The sequence below is a fragment of the Cupressus sempervirens genome, chromosome 2 (genome assembly GCF_028749045.1).
Source record: "Cupressus sempervirens isolate cs-2001-9-10 chromosome 2, ASM2874904v1, whole genome shotgun sequence".
In the NCBI taxonomy this organism is placed as follows: Eukaryota; Viridiplantae; Streptophyta; class Pinopsida; order Cupressales; family Cupressaceae; genus Cupressus; species Cupressus sempervirens.
The window spans coordinates 384,612,535-384,634,030 of NC_143119.1; positions in this window are offsets into that span (position 1 = coordinate 384,612,535).

A 21,496-nucleotide genomic window follows, 5' to 3' on the forward strand; every position below is an offset into this window, starting at 1 on the left:
ATTATCTCTGCACTACTTAGTGTTCCTATAATGTAATTATTTAGATAACTGCATTACAAGATGCAAAGGCAAGAGAAATATCTGAAAACAAAGCAAATTTTATGCTAAAAAAATATTTTATGTGCAGATACAAATATGAAGTTTGAGGTTGTTGAAGGATCATGCACAAGATACACGCATGAAACCTTTCAACTAAGTCATGTAGGGGCAAAGACTTTGGGGAGACCGTTGAGGGGGCATACATATGTTACAAGTATGGGACCTTCTAGTTGAACCAAAGCAATTGACTGAAAATTTGAGGAGATTATTAAAGGGATGTACATCAATTACAATTATAAAACCTTTCAATCAAATCATGAAGCAAAAAGAGGAAAATCACAAACAAAAGCATTAAAGGGATGAGCCATATTTGATTTGAAACCTTTTGGTTTTAATATCAGAAAAGTTAAACATCAAAGGGATGAGTCAAATAGGCTTGAAACCTTTTGTTATAGCAAGTAATAATAGGGCTGAAAACATCAGGTTGCAGCAATAAATCAACAAGTGTGCTGAAAAGTGAAAGCTATAGGGTATATTGAAGATATGAAGAAAGAAGATGGAAAAACAATGTCAAATCCGAGAATGTGTCCAAAAGAATTTTCAGTAAGCATAGGTAAATTATTGTAAAAACATGTGATTAAAATCTAATTGGGTAGATACAAATGGTGTTGTGTGTTAGAAAGTGTATGAGGAAAAATAAATACATATAAGTTCTTGTGCATATGAAAGTTGAGAAATAGTAAAAGATCATAACAATCAAGAATAATGTGCAAAAAATGATGGAGGCAATTCAAGGAAAAAGAGGAAGGGAAAAAAGGTGTCTTTTCAAAATGACAATCATAAAACTATGGATGAAATTTAGTGAAACAAGCTGCATGAAGATATATTAGAAAGAGTACTTGTGAGAGTTTATGTTTTTAGCTTCTTTCAATTTTGTTTAGTGTGCAAAAGATGGAGCTCTCTCATATATTCACCAAGTTTTAGAAAGCTTTCTTAGAGGTGTGAAGGGGCCCATGGTTATACATGGTAGATTCAAAGGGCTGATGAAAGTTTTGTATATGATACAGAGGTTAGTAAATGGCACCATATTAAATATCCCTGTGAATTGAGTAAACATGTGAGGCATAAACTAGTAGTAGTTGTTGGAGGTTTGGTTTGTTTCAGGTCATTTTATACGTGAAAATGAGGCCTTGGATCTTTCACCTACACTTCAACATGGTCATTAAATGCAGATTCATCCTGGAATGAACATGGGATAGTTCGCCCAAGAGGCCCAACAATGCGACCTGTTGCCTTCTACTAGAAGGATTTTGCTTATGAGTTCTCAAACCAAGATACATGCAACTAGACCTTTCTAAAATGAAGGATTTATGCAAAGTATGAATGTGTAGGTAATCTATATGATGTGCAATTTATTCTATTAATCAATAAAAGAAACTAAGCTAGATGTATGCATTATTAAACTAGATGCCATTGAAATACTAAGAAAAAGCACATATAAAAGCTATAAAAATGAGTATTTAGTTTGACAACAATTCAATATCATCAAAATCCAACCTCTGTAATGAGGGATTGGGAGCCCCTTAAATAGAATTCAGGAATTGATCAACGATCAAGATCAATTTGGATGGATGGTTAAGATTAGAGAAAGGATTTAGTTAAAATGGAAACTTCCTTGTGCAAGTGAAGTTGACTATTTCAAATCTAAGTGTGATAAGTAGTTAACTAAACTTTTCATAAGTGTGAAAGCAAGTTAACTGGATTGATTCTAATTTCAAGATGTAGTTCACTCAGAGTTTCCATTTTGGAACTGAAGAGAAGATTTTGAAGATATTATTTAATTTAATAAAGTGAGATATGACCTCATAAATGCCTTTTTCATTTAATTGAATAATTTCATTCAATTAATTAAAGTGGTCATAATTATTAAATTAAATGTTTACAATCCCTTAGTACATTAGCCTTAGGATATAATTTAATTTAATTAAAGAACAAACACTTCGAATTAAATTAAATCTTAATCAGATAGGTTTAATGCGACTAATATGAGTCAATACTTAAGAATTAAATAGGTTGTTTGATTAATGCAAATTTAGAGTTTTCTGCATTTGACACTTAGGTCAAGTAGTGAAAATCAAAATAAGAATTGCCTAGTGACATAGGACTTAAGAATTAATCAAAATAGACCAGAATTGGTGATCATGGCAATGAGCCAATTTTGGGGTATTACATTTTGTCCCTCTTTGAATGGATGTGTGAGTAGCATGTTCGATCCAAAGAAAATCAGAAAGCATGATGCGAAGATCAAGAAATGAGATTGGTTCCAAAATTATGACACACAGACCAATTGATAAGCTTTTAAAGATTATCTCCATAATAGAGTTTAATATTAAAGAATCCAAGTAGAACACACAAATACCCGAATTGATAAGCATTTAAAATGTTTTCTCTAGAACGAAGCCTAACCTAAATTAGGGATCCAGATAGAACACCTAGATACCTAGATTGATAAGCTTTTAAGGATTATCTCCAGAATGGAGTTTAATCTTAAGGGATCTAGATAAAACACCTAGATAACTAAATTGATAAGCATTTAAAAGGTTTTCTCCAGAACGAAGCCTAACCTTTAAGGATCCAGATAGAACACCCAGATACCCAGATTGATAAGCTTTTAAGGATTGTCTCCAGAATGGAACTTAATCCTAAGGGATCTAGATAGAACACCTATATACCTAGATTGAAAGATAACAAGATCCAATCATGAGTTGTAGAACCATCCCTAGAACGAGGCTTGATCCTCAAGAGTCGCAGTTTAGACTATCCCGATACCTATCTATCAAACTTTGATAAAGACTATTATGAGATGTAGTTCGCTGATGCAAGGATAATATCAGATAGAGGGGAAAAAAATACCCCTAGTGATGAGATGCCCCAAGTGATAAGGACATAAGATGGGAACAAGATGTCCCAAGCAATAAAGATTCAGATTGAGTAGAAATTTAGATTCATTGGTGTAATCATCCTACCCCTTCGGGAGTGAAATCGAAAGATGACACACTAGAAATATGATGTAAAGTAGTATAAAGAGATACAAAAGAATGTGAAGAATTAGTAGAGTGTAGAAAAGAGTAGAATGATCAGAAGAAAATTTGGAGTCAATTCAACATGATTTCAAGGTCCAAAAGACCAAGTTTGACTAGATTCGACCAAAGTTGACTTTTTCCAAAACAAAATTTCAAAAATTTGGAGAAATTTGAGTTGAAAAGATTCGAAAATTCACAAAGTACTAGCAAAATGTGGACTGCACAAGCATTCTATTGTGTCGGTCCCAAAATTTTAAAATGCATTTTTGAGTTGCTTAGGTGTGTCAGATTTCAAATTTGATCCCGAAAATGGATTTAGAATGGTCAAATTAGCTAGGGGGTGATTTTCATGCAAATCAGAGCACTTTGAAAAATTAGGTCAAAACCTATATAAGGGCCCAAAGGGTCATTTTCAAATCATTTGTGCATTTTGTCTTTAGTGGAGAAGAGAGCTTTGAGAGAGCTATGACAATTCCTATATGGCAGTTCCTGTGCGCACACATTGTTTCAAGTGCTCCCAACAACATAGTCAACCAATGGACTATGGACCTCTGATGAGTAGTCGACAAACCTTCTTTGTATTTAATTTTGCACACATTTCAAGGTGTTTTAAGGATGTTTTTGCATGCTTTTTAGAGTAGGTCAATCAGTTCTCGTGCAGGGGTTTTAGTCCTTGCATGAAATTGGTCTCTCTTTGTGCGAAGATCCACTAACCCAGTGTTTCTTCGCATGCATCAATGGGGAATCTCACATAGGAGACACTCACCTTTCACGCGAGATGTGCAAGATTGTTGGGTGCATGTCACTTACAGTCTTATCACCTCTCATGCAAGATCGTTTCTTCTCACATGAGCACTTGTTTTCTTGCGTGAAGAAGCAAGATTTGGCATTTAAAAAGTGCATTTTTATTTTTTGTCCAAATTTTTGCATTTGTTTTGCCATCTTTTTGACTTATCGAGTGAGTACTGACTATTTGCGTGTTGTTTCTCGTGTGTGCAAGTTGTCTTCGATGAAATCACATTCAGGTCACACTATCTACCTTATGGAGCTCTGTTGCGAAGCCTTGATGATTCAGACATGGCCCACATTGATAGATTAGGTTTAACATATCTATGTCAGATCCCAGCAGTGCTATTGAATCACGACCTTTTGACAACATTGGTGGAGCGTTACCATTTGGAGATGAACACCTTCCACCTGCCATAGGGAGAGATGACTATCACCCCTGAGGATATTACAGGATACTATAGATACCTTTCCATGGACCACGAGTGGTGTACGACACAGTACCTCGAGCTGGCACAGAGGCACTGAGGGCCATATTCCAATAGGAGTTAGCGATAGGGCGAGTCATAACATGTGATGAGCTTGTCCATACATATGGGACCACTCACAGGTTGGCATTGGTGTTAGCCATTTCCATCAACTGCTTCTTGGTACCCAACAAGGGACAACATGGACTAGAGTGTAGGTGGAGTATTATGTTACAGAGGATGCTTGATTCTCTTGAGCGATTTGGAAGGGGCCAGTGCATGCTCACCCACATGTTCTATGAGATGCATGAGATAGTATACCATGAGCAGAATAGTATGGCCACTAGAGTATATGTATTATAGATCTAGGCATGGGAGCACCTGTGAGTTACTCGACCCATTTTTGAGGATACTCGAGAATTGATGGAGCCCTACATATGCAGATACAAAGGGTAGCTTACCTAGGCAGGCCTAGGTAAGATGGAGCATTAGAGGACTTGTCTTGATGACTTAGTCTCCATCATATGGTGGCCCTAGAGAGAGAAAAAGGATTGGGATGACACTCCTCAAGAGAGTAGTTGGATGTTCTCCTAATAGCCACTGTTAGGTTGAGACACACAAATTATAGAGAGATTTCCTATCACATGGGTGTGGCGACAGTACAGGCGGCTTCAGGACATCTTGCAGGAGTATTGCTCCTATGCTAGGTTAGCCTAGGACTTGGGCAAAGGATGGTTGGTGAGGTTAGATCCTGGAAGATCTATGATTGATGTGTACAACTTAGTTGCAACATAGTGAGACTACCTCCCAGACATAGCAGATGCAGGGATGATGCCTACATACCAGGCATATTTTGTTAGCCACCCCTTCCCACAGTTCACAGATCCATTGGGGATGGCAGCTTAGAGGCCACAAGGACTGCAACAGGCGCCTATATAGGCTCCTTTTTAGTAGCTAGCATAGTAGCAACCACCACAGGGTCCACCACAATAGGTGAGACATAGAGTGTGACAAGTGCAGATTCTCCCACACCAGATGGGGTTTGATCTAGGTGTTGGTAGTAGCAGTGTGGAGCTAGGTCGATGGCAGATACCACGGATAGAGGAGCAAGCACCTGTGGAGTAGTAGCCTGAGATGTTAGATGAGGAGATGTAGGAGTAGCCTGCTACTGGGCCCCAAGATGCCTTGAGGAGGGTGAGAGAGAAAATTAGACAAGCCTCCCGACAGTTGGGAGAGTTGCAAATACAGGTGGTGGTGAGGGACACGCAGATTGCTGAGCAAGACCATGAGATCTAGAGATTATGAGAGCAACTTTTAGCAACTAAGTGGAGGGCGGAGATGTTGCAGGATGAGGTTTGACTACAGGCGGCCCGAGTAGCTTACTATTTTGTAGCATACTCCAAAGTGGTGCCTGATGAGGCTCAGTAGGTGCCACATTTTTCTCAATATGCTCATGAGTCTGGGGGTGCTTTTCCTCTAGTGAGACCATATATGCCCCCACCTCCTCCTCCTCCAAGAGGTGAGGGTGCTGGATAGAGTTAGATTTGATGCTCTTGCCTTTGGATTTTTTGATTTTAGCTATGTATTGATTGTTGTGCCAATACCATTTTGTACCATTTTGATTGATAGTGCTCGAGTAGCACCCATTTTTGTACTGACACATTCTTTTGACACTGATATATATATGTGTGTGTGTGTGTGTATAATATATATATATATATATATATATATATGTATGTATATATATATCTATATCTACATATATATATATGTATATATATATATATATACATATATATATATACACATACATATATATATATATACATATATATATATATATATATATATATATATGAGATTTTGAGTCGAGTATCATTGTGTACATGTCATTCTCAGTGTCTATCTTTTAATTTGACATACATGAGTTGTTTTATGTTGTGATTATGGGATGCAAAATATGATGTTGATGTATGAATGCATGTTTGATTTGAGATGTTTATGTAGATGAGATGGATTTATGGATTTATGAATGAAATTCATAGGTAAATGGATTGACATCTCATGTATTGTTTCATATTTTTGCTTGACAATGATAGGTATCTCATTGAAGAGCACAAGAGGATGAACTAAAGAATAAAACGCTTGTATAGTTGTGAAGAATCATGGTACGTTGAAGAGACCAAGAATCCCTCATCACAAAAGGTTAAAGTAGATTTGCAATCAAATCATATGCTAAACCAAGTAATGCAATCCTATTCTAGATGCAACCCTAGGTCTGGATACCAAGCCTCGACAATTATCATCACTAAGCATATAGCCAAAACCCTAGATGTCATACAACTCTCACTAATATTACAATCATGAGAATATGAATAGGACATCTATTCTAGTTATGTCAGAATGAAATCTAACCATTCGAGGCATAAGAAGCCAAAATAACCAGAACATTTTCCCCTTTTAATGTAGCAAGTTAACATAAGCATCAGAGCATAAACGCTAGGATGACTAGAATTTTGTTTGCATGATAGACACACCGAACACACAAGAGATCCATCTTATGCTAAGTAATCAGTAAGTATTATATCCACAATGACCCTTGCATTCGTAACTTGAGACAGAAGTGTGCTAGATATACCCATAGTGACCCATATGTTCACTTAGCAGGACGAGTATCAATATTTATTGTAGCATGAAGAGTTCACTCCAACAAGCAAGGAGAAGAACCAACGTTACTGATGTATTCATTATAAAAGGAGTCAAGATACACCTGGCCATCCAATACAAGATGGAGGCTCTTATAGTTGGCACCCCTTTTAAATGAATGTTTCAACTTATTGGAACTAAACTGCAAATAGAAAGCAAAGAAAAGATCATGCCCCCAGTCATGACTTCTCTAGTTAGAATGACATCATCGAGTTACTCGAGGAGACATGATGAAGAAAAAATAAAACAATCAAAGAAAATGCTTAGCATATTGAAACAAGCATATCATTTTGACTTCAATGTTTTGGGATTGATGTCAAGCGTCAATGTCTAGAATATAGATGAAAGAAATCTCTTCAGTAGGGTGAGAATAGTAGGTGGACGCAGTTAGAATGACTGGTGACTAACGTCAAAGAGGAATCTTCAAGATGAAGAACCTAAAGAGGACTAAGAAACAGTAGACAGACATAGCCAAAATGATTGGTGACTAATGCAAAAGAGATCTTCCATAAAGGAATCTCAAAATGTGTCACAAACAATAGTAGGCAGACGCAACTAGAACAACTGGTGACTATTGTGAAAGAGACTCTATGAGGAGAATCTCGATAAAGAGTGACACTAGCAACAGTAGGTAGACACAACCAGAATGACTGGTGACTATCGCAAAAGAGATTCTATGAGGAGAATCTTGATAAAAAATGGCACTAGCAATAGTAGGCAGACACAATCAATACGACTGGTGACTATCAAAAAAGAGATTCTATGAGGAGAATCTTGATAAAGAGTAACAATAGTGACAATAGGTAAACACAGCCAGAATGACTGGTGACTATTGTGAACGAGATTCTATGACACTGAAGGGCGTGCCTTCGAGTTATGACAAGACTCAATCCATAGATACATGAGAAAAAAGCAAGAAAAGTAGGAAAGCAACTATATAAGGAGCCAGAAGATGCACTGCAAGATGGAGCATTAGGAAAGAGAGGCACCTGTTTGCCAGGTTTTCACCTTCTTGGTAGGGCTTTCATTTTGTTGCTACCATGATGCCTATGTCTAGGTTTTCACCAATGGTACTTTTCTTATTTTTCAATTTTTTTGTATTTTTCTCTTCTTTCAATTTTTTTGTATTTTTGAAAATTTTCAAATTTTTTGATATTACCAAGGCACCTATTACTAGGTTTTCACTAGGGTAATGACTTTTTCAAGAATTTTAGATGTATATAGAGAGCTTCTGAGATCAGATCAGCTGTAAAACCACTTCAGGTGGAGAGTGGTTATAGGTTCCTTGAGCACTTCTCCCTCGACTGTAGAAAGCTGGTAAGCACTAGATCTATACACTGTAGTGATTATGTAAGGACCAATCTAGTTTGGTTTGAACTTCCCTTTTTGGACTCGTTGTTGTTGATTCTTAGGTTTCTCTCAGGATGAGATCACCCAGTTGGAAGTCACGTGGCCTAAATTTCCTATTGTAGCTTCTTGACATTTGCTACTGATAAACTTGTAGATGATCACACACCACTTGTTGATGTTCATCTAGAAGCACTAGCTCTTGAAGCTAAGCTATCCTATAATCTTCATTAGTAATAAGGCCTTTCATAGAGATTCTCAAGGTAGGAATCTTGACCTCTATTGGAAGCACAACATCTGTCCATAAACCAAAGCAAAGGGCATTGTATGTGTTGGAGTCTCGATGCTTGTCCTGTATGCCCACAAAGTTGGATTAATCTGGAGGTGCTAGTCCCTCCCAAATTTGTTGACTATGTGATGGAGGATCTTGAGGATTTCCTTATTGGATGCCTCTACCTGACCATTACCCTAGGGGTGATAGATAGAAGATCAATGTTGTGTGATTTTGAATCTTTTGCATAGTTCCTTGAGGTCTTTATTTTTGAACTATCCAGGATGGTACACCATACCTATAGATGATATAGTTTGTGATAAGAAGAGCTACGATTTTGTCATTTTCTTTTGCGAGAGGTATTGCCTCTACCCACTTCGTGAAGTAGTTTGTAGTTGTAATAATGAACTTATGTCCATAGAAGAGGTTGGGTGAATCTAACCCACCAAGTTGAAGGGCTATTGTTGAAATGGCCACATTGTGGTTGATGGAATCAGCTCCCTCGTTGGAGTGTGAATTAGATTCCCATGGAGTTGACACTTCTTGTAGGACTTGGTGTACTTGATTGCTGCTTGCTCCATTTTAGGCCAATAGTAACTAGCTCTAATGAGTTTGCGAGCTAGTGTCAAGCCATTTGAGTGGGATCTATAAATGCCCTCGTGAACATCAATTAATGCACATTTGGACTCTTCGAGTTCTAAATACCTAAGGAGTGTTCTGTCGAGACCTCTCTCCTAAATAATTCATTAATAATAATGACATACCATGAAGCATTATGGATAAGGTAACATTTCTCATTACAGGTTAGACCATCTGAAATGGTTTTCTTACGGAGAGAAGAATAGATGTGATGGTAGCGAGATGAGTCTTGTTCTACAATAGAACATATCATCCTAGAATCAGGGGTATTGTAGGCTGGGTAGTGTAATGCTTCCACTAGGAACTCATGTTAGAGATCATTTTCAGGCATCTATAACAAGGAGGCCAAAGTAGCCATGGCATTAGCCGCTATGTTATCTACTTGAGGAATTTGTTGGAAGGTGATGTGCACAAAATAATTTTTTAGGTCATCAACCATGCATTTGTAAGGGATCAATTTCTCATCCTTTGTTTGGTACACATCATTAACCTGGTTGATTATGAGTTGAGATTCCCCAAAGATATCTAACTAATCTACTCTCCATTCAGCTACCATCTTAATGTCATTAATTAAAGCCTCATATTCAACAATGTTATTTGTACAAGAAAATAGAATCTTGTATGCTTTGGGTATCAAATATCGCTGCGGTGTTATGAAGAGTAATCCAGCACCAAATCCCTATTGTGTGAAGAACCCATTGAAGAACATCACCTGTTTGGTGTCTAAGTGTCATAATTGACTCATTAGATAAATTGATGTTCATTGGTAGGAGACTCTGCATAGGTGCATCTACTAGCTGATCTACAATTGCTTGTCCCTTAATAGCCTTTCATTCAACATACTGAATGTTGAACTTGTTGAGTATCATGACCCACTTAGCGAATCATCCTATGCGAGATGCCTTATTGAGAAAGTACTTTAGTGGATCTATTTTAGCCACCAGCCGCGTAGTGTGAGCAAGCATGTAGTGTCTCAACTTTTGGGAAGCAAGGAAAACTGCAAAGCAAGCTTTCTCAATTATGTTGTAATTTCTCTCATAAGAGATTAGTATGTGACTCCAGTAGTAAATAGCTCTCTCCTTGTTATCATTGTCCTGTTGAGCTAATAAGATTTTCAAAGATGTTTCAGTTGCTGAAATGTACAAAATCAAAGGCTTCCCATAGATAGGAGGCATCAAGATTGGTGGATTAACAAGATATTGTTTTATCTGTGTTAGGCTTTTCTCGCAATCCTGACTCCAGTTGAATTTCAAACCCTTATGTAAAGTCTTTGTAAAAGGTTGTGATCTATCTACCAACTGTAAGATGAACCTACAAATAGATTAGAGTTTGCATTGTAAACTTCTCATCTGGCTTATGTTACGGGGTGGAGGCATATCCATAATTTGTTGAACTTTCTCTGGATCCACTTTGATTCCTTTCATAAACACAATGTATCCTAGTAATTTCCCTAATGTGATGCCAAATGCGCATTTCTTAGGATTGAGCCTGAGACTGAATTTTTCCATGCAATCTAGGATGGGTCCCAAATCTTGCAAATGAGTATTACGTTTTGTGCTTTTGACCAAGGTATCATCCACATAGTCCTCCATGGTATTATTCATCATATCATAAAAAATTGCAGTTACTACTCTATGATAGGTCGCACCGGCTTTTTTCAAGCCAAATGGCATTACGTTCCAGTAGAAAGTTCCTCATGCACATGTAAAAGTAGGCTTTTCCTGATCTTCTGACATGATTTTTATTTGATTATAACTAGAAAACCCATCCATGAGTGAGTACATCTCATATCTTTTTGTCATGTCCACTATCATATCAATATGGAAAATCATCCTTAGGACATGCTAAGTTGAGATCACGGAAGTCAGTACAAACTTGATAGATTAATCATGCTTGGAGACTGAGACAATGTTGGATATCCATTCAACATAATCAATTGCATGGATGAATCCACCTTTCAGAAGTTTTTCCAGTTCAACTTTGATGAGCAATGCAACATGAGTATACATTTTCTAAAGTTTCTATTTAACTAGTTTAATGCTTGGTGCGGTGGACAAATGTTGCATAATATGATCATGATCTAGTCCTTGAATGTCAGAATATGTCCAAGCAAAATTTATCTTCTTTTCTCAAAAGAAAGCAATGAATTCTTCCTTCTCTTTAGGGGACAATGACTACCAAATGTATCATATGAGGAAGTTCTTCCATACCCAGGTTGATCGGCTGTGTCAGCTCTATCAACACTGATGATCTCTCTTGAAAGTGATTTGGAAGTACATTAAATATCTCCTCCACAAGTGCCTTTGAGAGGTTTTCACCCTTGGATATGTCTTTTGTTTTTACTTTTTTGGGTTTCAACACTGCTACAATGTGATTTTCACCATCAGACCTTTTATGTTTTTTCTTTTTAATTGTATGACTAAGATATTTAATGTCATCTTCAGTCATGTTAATGCTTTGTTCACTGGTGGAAGATGTTATAGGTTCGATAGTGTTTAGGTAGTAGGCAAGAGCATAGTCATTCTAGAACATGGGGACTTCACTAGATGCATTAGGGTTTTAGTCTATAAGCTTAGGATATGTGAGTGAAAGAGTAGTGATGGGTTCAATTGCATTCATGGTATAGTCATTAAATGCTTGGACCAGAAATTTGAGACCTACAATGACTTCATCCACAAGTGTGTTGAAATGCCTTTGAGTACTAATGTCAGCAACTAATGACTCAAGGACACTAGTTGGATTAGACCCCTCCAACCTAACCTTAGACATTTCACCCACTTCGAGTTGATTTTCATCGACATCAACTTGGTCAATGTCTTTATCAGTAGTCACTTCTGAAAGGGGGTCAAACTCATATTCCTTAGAATTAGTGCTACATGGAAAGAGGATGTAGAATTCCCCAATAGTATTCAACACATAATGCTTAACTAGACTCTCCTCTTTCTGAATGAGCTATGGGTGGATCAGTATTGTCCTCAAAATAATCACTAGTATCATCCATAGTGTTGACACGTGGCATAAAGTAATCTAGCTCGATAAAGAATTTAGTTAGATCATGAGGAATAGGATAAGGATAAGGATCCTCATCATCTAATTTATCATCTTGAGTATCTAACTCAGCTTGTGACTCATTCCTAGATAAATCCTCAGGCTTTGGTATGAATTTGTTAGCCCCAAAATGGAAGGGAACCTTCTTAAAGCCTAGACCAGATGTATCTCTATTTCTTCGAGCTATTACTTTGATAGGATCAACTAGACCATTGTTATTGTACCTAATAAGACCAGTTCCCTTATAGCCAAAACACTTCATGAGTCCAAGACTAGGCCCATATTTCTCAGGAGTGATCTCTCGAGCTTGTTCTGTTAGGTCTACTAGAGTCTCTTCTTTGCAAAGCCATGCAACAATGGCTCTATTTTCACTTTAATCTTCTAAGGGGACTATAGCCTTGACAAAAGTTCCATTATACTTGGTTTGAGGTGTCAACACAAATGGATTCTTTGCCTCAAATGGTCTCCCATAATGACAAGGAGACCTAGGAAGAGATGTTAATGATAGCATAGGTTTCATATGGTATTCACCATGCTAGTTTCTTTCAACTTGACTAATTGCTCAATTTGTTTTAGCTTGTTGTCATGATAATCAATAGATTGTCTGTTAGCAGGGATGAAATTCTCAACAGCTTTGAGCATATTGTAGGTGTAGCTAGTACTAGTAGGAATAGTGACTTCAGAGCCATGAAATGGGAATTTGACGCATTGATGATATGTGGAGGGCACAAAACACATCTCATGTATCCATGGCCATCCTAGTAGAATTTTATAAGCCAAGGGAATGTCTAAAACCTGACAAGTGACATCCTTTTCTACAAGACCGACTCAAAGGAGCAAAACCACAAGACCTAGAGACTTTTGTTCGACTTCTTCATACACTTTGATATTGATCTTGTGGTGAGGATCTATAGAGTCCTTAGAGTAATTTAATTTCCTAAGTAGAGAGGTAGAGACGATGTTCAAACTGGCATCATTATCAAAAAGGACCTGATGGACATGTGTCTGATGTATGATGACCTCAATGTATAGAGGTTAATTGTGTGGGTGACTCAATGAGTTGTCATCCTCCTCAAAGGACATAAAGTAAGGTGAGGTTAGATGATGTACCATAGATTGAAATCACTCAAGATCAAGATCTTGAGGAATATTTGGCTTAGTGAGGGCTTTGTCCAGAATCTGCCTATGAGTAGGCAAGATTTAAAGCAGCTAAAAGATTGTGATTTGAGCGTTAGTTCATTTCAATTGATTGAGAATACTATAGCTAGTTGTTGTTGAATTCATTGTGAGTGCATCTTTTCTAGATGGGCCAACAAGGGTTTTATCTTTAAGATGTTCAAGATCGGGAGTAGAAGGCACAGGGCCTTTGAGCACCAACTTTGCATGAGAGCACGTAATAGCATTGGCATAGTGTTGTGAAGATGTGTTGTCCATTGCATTGGAAGTAGGACCTCTCCAAAAAAATGGTGTCTTGTATTTGTTGTTATCTTGCTTTCCCTTAATGGTAATGACATCACAGTATTCAAAATCTGCAGGTTCAACCATGTTTATCACGTTGCTGTCATTAGGGTATGCATAGTTGACCTTGTTATTAAGTTTATCTTTTGAGCTCTCTCCCTTTTCATAGGCCAGGAAGGGTTCTTTGAAAGCCTTATGAACCGAGTTCTTGTTATATCCATCTACCACAATGTCACCAACATCAATCATGTCTTGGACTTTGTGACGTAAGTTTATGTAGTTGCTAGTTTTGTGTCCCTTATTTTGGTGGTACTCACAGAATGCGGTTTCATTCCACCATGGTGGACATGGTTGCAGATCATATGAGTGAGAGTTATCCAATGGTGAAATGAGTTTGTTTTGTAATAGGGTTTTATAAACCATATCTAGAGGTTCACCCAAAGGTGTAAATTCTTGTTTAGGGTGTGTAGCTCATGAGTTTTTTGGTTGGTTCCCAGATGTCTTGTTGTTAGGGGGAGGTTTCTCAACATTTTTGGTTGCATTGAGGCCATCTGTGAGATTAAAGGATACGTTAGCAGGTTTAGGAGTGACATTGTGAACAACCCCACCATGTATAATTTCTCAATTCTTGTTGACATACTTGGGTTTGTCCTTATTGGAGGTGGAGCCTTGTTTTGTGTCCTTTTGAAGAGTAAGTTCACCCTTCTTGACCATGAATTCCTCCATATGGATAGCCTATGTGATCATATCTTTAAAGGTATGTGGACCTTGAAGTTGGACTCTATACCCAAAATCAGGTAGGAGATTATCAGTGAAGATGTCAAGCTTTTCTGTTTCTGAAATCTTGTGTGAGTACTTAGTGTAAAGTTGTCTCCACCTTTGAAGGAATGTGAGGAAGGGTTCCCCAACCTTCTGCTTAATGTTACATAAGTCTCACATATTGACAGGGTGTTGAATGTTATGAGAATATTGCTGGACAAACAAGTTGGCTATTTCATCAAACATATTGATACTAGGAGGCAAGTGTGAAAACCAATCCAATGCCTGACCACCTAGACTTCTGGGGAATAAACACATGAGATATGTCTAGTTATGCATAAATTCCATAGACAAGGCACCAAATTCCTGCAAGTGATCTTGGGGGTCAATGGTTCCAAAGTATTTGTCATACTTAGGTAGTTCTACTCCTCTTGGGAAAGGAGACATTTCTATGCTCTTGTTAAATGGAAATGGACAAAGAGCATCTAAGGTGTATGTTTTTGCAGGTTTGGCTTTGTAATGCATCATATGAGCTAGTTGGTCTTGCATAAATTTTAGTTCTTTTTGGAGTTTGGAACTCTCAGTTTCCTCTTCAGGCACGATGATAGTTTCCACATTGAAATGAGAGGGTAGCTTAGCTCCTTCTTAAGCAAGTTTGAGAAAGTACTTTTCTTTTTCTTCGTTGAGTAGGATTTCCATGACCTTCTGAAAGTTTTTGTCTTTATGACACTTTGCTATGTGTTTAGGAAGTGTTTCCACCTCTTCCTTTTCCTCATTAGTGTCATGGTCTTTCTCTCTATCATTCCTAGGTTGATCTTGGTGTCTGTTGTGACTACCATGTTTAGATCCATAATCAACCATTATAAGAATGTGTTCAATTTTAGTATGTTGTGATTGGAAAGGTCCTTTGAAAAGTAATTTAGACATTTTGTTTAGAGATATGGGACCTTTGCTAGTCTCAGAATCCTCTTGATACAAAGGGTTCCTGGTTTGTTGTAAGTTTATGGAGAATGTTCACTAGACTCGACATGATCTAAAAAGCAAGAGAGATCATGAAGATCCCTCATTAGATAAACTAGGTGTGGACTGTGTATAAAATGGAAGATGACCTCTACCACGATTATGACCCCTAGCGTGACCTCACCTAAGTCTAAGAGGATAAAACACATTTTTGCTTCTTGTTGCGATAGTCATAGACAAGGACAAGAAGCAAAAACCAAGACAAGGATCACACTAAAATGTAGTCTCAAAAAGAAAAAGGAAGAGTGTTGTATACTGAGGTATGAGTAGTCTGAGTAAAGGCTAGAACAACCAAGGATTATGACTATCATGACACAAAGTATAATGAACACTAGAAGATAGGAACAAGACAATGAGATACAAGACTAGTTACATTATAGACCACAAGTCATCAGTCGAGAAAAATGTCATTTTTTGGGACTGTTTATAAACAAGGAAGAGATAACTCAATGCAGAAAATAGACTAGATGCAGGACACAGATTGCCCCAACAAGTTGATTTGATAGTTTTGACTCAAGGTCTCATGTGAAGATTCTCTGGCAAGTGCATGAGAAAGTACACAGGCAGGCACAAAAACTTAGAACAATAATTTAAACTCACACAAGGATGTGTTCTAGGCTGTGCGAAGAAGTGCTAGGTTTTTGGCAGACAAGCAGAAGACTATCACCAGAATCTCATGCGAAGATATGCAAGTTCTCATGTGAAGATATGGATAGACCCGCGTGAAGAAGTGATAGGTCAAATGGGGCTCATAGAAAATCTTGCAAATTGTGCATGAAATTTTGAGGCCAAGCAGACTACAAAATTGGATTTTGAAGAGATTTTGAGAATTTCAGACTATTTTGGACAAATTGTTGGTTTTTTTGATAGATAACAAATAGATTGCAGGATTGATTTTCATATTGTGAGATAGTGTTGGGTTTCAAATAAGACAAAATATTTTCAACAAGACACAGGAAGCAAGCAGTAGTTGAATACAATCCAACTAAGAGCAAAGAAACTTAGAGGGACATGGGAGTCTTGACCTTTTAGTTTGTTTAGATAGGTTTGGACATGTTTAAGACTCGATAACAAACACACTTTATCCCTAAAAATAGAAAATGGTAGAAAAGGAAAAACCTTTGTCCCACAACGTATGCGCATGTGTGCACCTCACATAGCCGTGTCACCCCTTAGAGGGTGCCCGTGTTTTTGGTGTATTCAAAGGGATCAATAATATATATGCTAAGTGAACACCCTTGTGGTAGGGGTCAAGTGCATATACCACCTTTCAATGCTCAGTAGCATGCCTATGGTGAGTTCTATAGGAGAGATTCTTCCCCCTCCTTACACAAAGATTATGCCTCCTTTCAAAGGTGAACTGAGTAGCCTCTAACTAAAAGGTTTTTACTTGGCTTCCATTCATATTAATCCTTGATGGCTCTACAAGAAGAGTTGAGACTAGCAACCCACACTAACATCTGAGAGTGTACACACTTGCTTAGCAAGACTGGGGCTGGTGCCGACCAGTGCAACTGACAAAGCTTCCCCTTGATATGTGATATCAAGAATCAAGGGAAAGAAATTAATATGGCTTTGGAGTCTTTCACTCTACAAAGCTTCTTTATTAGTGAGTTGGAATCTCTGGCTAAAGGAGTGTACTCACTTGGGTGATTCCTGGAGGTTGGATCACTCTGATAGGCCATCTAAAGGATTGACTCAGACTAGTGGTTCAAACATAGGGGTCAAAGTTTCTAATTTCCCTCAAGGGGAAAGAGCATACTCCTCTACCTTAGTTTCTCACCCAAACACGCAGAACATATTAATCACCAACTTAGCTTAATCAATCTAGACTCATCCGTTCTAAAGATTTTGATCCCCTTGAAAGGAAAAAACCATCATCTCATCATAGAAAAGGATTAGCACTAGAGAACCACTAAGTTGCTTGTCTCCCTCAGATGTCATCTTACAAAAGCTTTTAGGTTTCTGATTCACCCTTGGTCATGACCTCCAAATGGTGAAGAGCATAATCCCCTATTCTTCTATCTTGCACCCTACAAAGTTCACAAGCCCTAATTAGACTATGTTTAGAAAACAAGAAAAAGACACATTGTTTTAGTGGGTTTTAAGATTGGTCTTCAACAATCGTATCTTTTATAGCGTCCTACAACACATAGTCAGTTCATGTTTAGGAAAGTTTGTATGAAGGAGTCTTCATCAAATGTCATGCAGACAACTACTAAGCTGCAAAAAAACTAGGAAAATTGAAATAATAATGTTTCATAGAAAAGATGTTAGCACAAGATGACAAACAAAATTTTGAAAAAGTAAATATTAATTGTGTTGTTTCAAGAGTTCGCATGAAATCTTGTGCAGGTCCATATGAAGTCTTCCACTATCACACATGATAAAATGATGTGTCATGCGATAACCTATGCAATAGGGCACTTTTTTGTGTGAGAAAGTGTACAATGACGTGCGAAAACCTCAAATCTTTGTGCAAAAATGAAAATTTTCATGCGAAAATCTAGAAAATTGCATGGACTAGTATGACAAAGTAATGAAAAATGACAGAAATAAAGACAAATGAGGCCAGAAAAATAAATTTTCAGAGCCCCATGATGGGTGCTAAAAAATGTATATGTGAAAATGAGGCCTTGGATCTTTCACCTACACTTCAGCATGGTCATTAAATGTAGATTCATCCTAGAGTGAACATGGGATAGTTCACCCAAGAGGCTCGACAATGCGACATGTTGCCTTCTAACTAGAAGGATTTTCCCTATGAACTCTCAGACTGAGATGTAGGCAACCAAAACTTTCTAGAATGAAAGATTTATGCAACATATGAATGTGAAAGTAATCTATATGATGTGCAATTTATTTTATTAAACAATAAAAGAAACTAGCTAGATGTATGCTTCATTAAACTAGATGTCATTGAAATACTAAGCAAAAGCACATATAAAAGCTATCAAAATGAGTATTCAGTTTGATAGCAATTCAATATCATCAAAATCCAACCTCTGTAATGAGGGACTGAATTTAGGAATTGATCAACAATTAGGATCAATTTGGATGGACAGTTAAGATTAGAGAGAAGATTCAATTAAAATGGAAACTTCCTTGTGCAAGTGAAGTTGACTATTTCAAATCTAAGCGTGATGAGTAGTTAACTAAACTTTTCATAAGTGTGAGAGTAAGTTAACTAGATTGATTCTAATTGCAGGAGGTAGTTCACTTAGAGTTTCCATTTTGGAACATAAGAGAAGATTTTGAAGATATTATTTAATTTAATAAAGTGAGATATGACCTCATAAATGCCTTTTTCATTTAATTGAATAATTTTATTCAATTAATTAAAGTGGGCATAATATTAAAAATAAATATTTTTAATCCCTTAGTACATTAGCCTTAGGATATAATTTAATTAAATTAAAGTACAAACACTTCGAATTAAATTAAATCTTAATCAGATAGATTTAATGTGACTAATATGAGTCAATACTTAGAAATTAAATAGGTTGTCTGATTAATGCAGATTTAAGGTTTTCTACATTTGACACTTAGGTCAAGTAGCACAAATCAAAATAAGAATTGCCTAGTGACATAGGACTTTAGAATTAATCAGAATAGACTAGAATTGGTGATCATGGCAATGAGCCAATTTTGGAGTATTACAATCATCACTTGCGTATTTTGCTATTTGCAGTCCCCTCATAGCTTTTTGTCACAAATTACCACTTATAGAGACTATAGAGACTATACATCCCATTTCCATGGTCTCCTATCAAATTTCATATAACTTATAGCAAAGCATACAACAACAGTCCAAACACCTACAAAAAAGGGTGGATATCTCACAACATTTCCAACCAGTCGTGGCATTCACAATATATAAAAAATAGAGTAAATGTCTCATGCATTAAACCAAATACAAGATATATTATAGTAGAGATAAAGATTCCAACAAATAACCAAAACAATAATAGTTACGACAAGCAATAAAAATGAGACAAGTGAATGAAGGAGCAATAACAACAAGAAGTATGTGCATATTTGCCATCTACAAGAGATATCTACAAAAATATCACTTTCTACAAAATGCAGCAATAAGAGATGGGAGTCATAATGTAAACCACTAAAAATGTACATATGTTTCTCTCCAAAATCTACAAGAAATTTGTGATTCATGGCACAATAAAAATCATGTTAACCTCATAAAAAACTCCATATTTTCCTACAAATGGTGACCAATTCATGGCAAGAAGACCCAAGGAAACCAACAAAAGAAATAACCAACATAGGTATGAACTAGCAGTCATGGCTACTCTTCCAAACAAAAACAATAGAGAATACTATGGAAAAGAAGACCATATGACACAAAATGGAGAAGACACTTATGAAATAAGAGAAAGGAGAAGACCCAGTAGCTCACGGTAGCAACCCATAATAAACCTAGCACTCACGGTTGTAGCTGATCAACAAATCTCATGCCCAACAACAAAGCAATGAATATGAATCATGACAACCATCACATAAAGAAAAAATCTGTGAATGAAATGGCTCATGACATCCAATAGTCATGGCATCCAAGAAACATCAACCCAAAAATCTCCAAGAAACTTATGACATTAGCAAAGAGCCATCTAACTGGAGTAAGGCAGAGTCATGAAATAACATGAAGTGGAGAATAAGGAAGCTCATAGCTATAACCATGAAAGCCACGACATGAAGAACAAAGCAACAATAGGGTCATGACATGAAGACAACTCATCAAACAACCCAACACTCATGGAAACCATACAAACAACAACAATGACATTTGAATGAAAGGCAAACACCAAAGAAAATCACAGAACCAATATGATGACAACTAGCTTTTATAAAACCCTTCTTCTTCTCATTTTTTCAATGCATCAAGAATGAAACAAACTAATGAGTATTGACCTTTACATTTTTTTGTTTTGTTTCTTTTTAATATTCCTCAATTGGAATTGATGAAATTTTAGGTCCATAGAAGGTGGTTGCTCCTCTTTTTAAAAAATGCAATGACTTATTAATATTTACCTATATTAAGTGAAGATTATTCATTTTTTCATTTTAATATGTGTAAATAGTAATAAGTTGTGATTATTATTTATCCAAAATGTATTAAATATATTTAAATATTTATTATATAATTATATTGATTATTTAAAATATTTAGTATTTAAATATACTTGCATAAAAAAATTATAAAATTAGTATATTTAGTATTTAAGTTATAAAATACATAATATATTAATTATTCTAAATGCAAGCCAAATAAAAGTGAAGGGGAAGTTATGTTTTTTAGACTCAAAGTATCTTTCAATTCAACCTTAGAGTTTATTTTATAGCCAAGGAAGACTTTTTAGTCAACTGGATGTTACATGGAGTTCATTTTCAGTTAAGGGCAGTTTAAGTTTTCTTGTGCATTTGAGAGCATTTATGTGCTTTTGCTAGCATGTTATTGAGCACTTCAGGCTAGTTTTGTATGTAGTTTATTTTGGGAGCCTATTTTATGCATTTTTGCATGGTTATTGATGATATTTACATGCTATATTTTTAGCTTGACATTGAAATATGACTTAGGGTTTTGTACATGATTTTTGAGGAGATAGAGGCAGTTTCTAGTTAGCTATTAGTTGGATAGGTGGTTGAGATAAGTTTTTAGGGGTTTCTTCATAGTTTGGATAAGTTTTAACTCATTTTTTTCATGCATATTTTTGATATCCAAATTAGGGTTTTGAGCTCTATTTATTTTTCATTCACCTCATTATGAGACATCTTCTTTCAAGCTCAGACTTTTTACACATTGCAAATTTTGAGTTGATTGTGAGAGAATTTTGTAACAAATATTTTTCAAGATT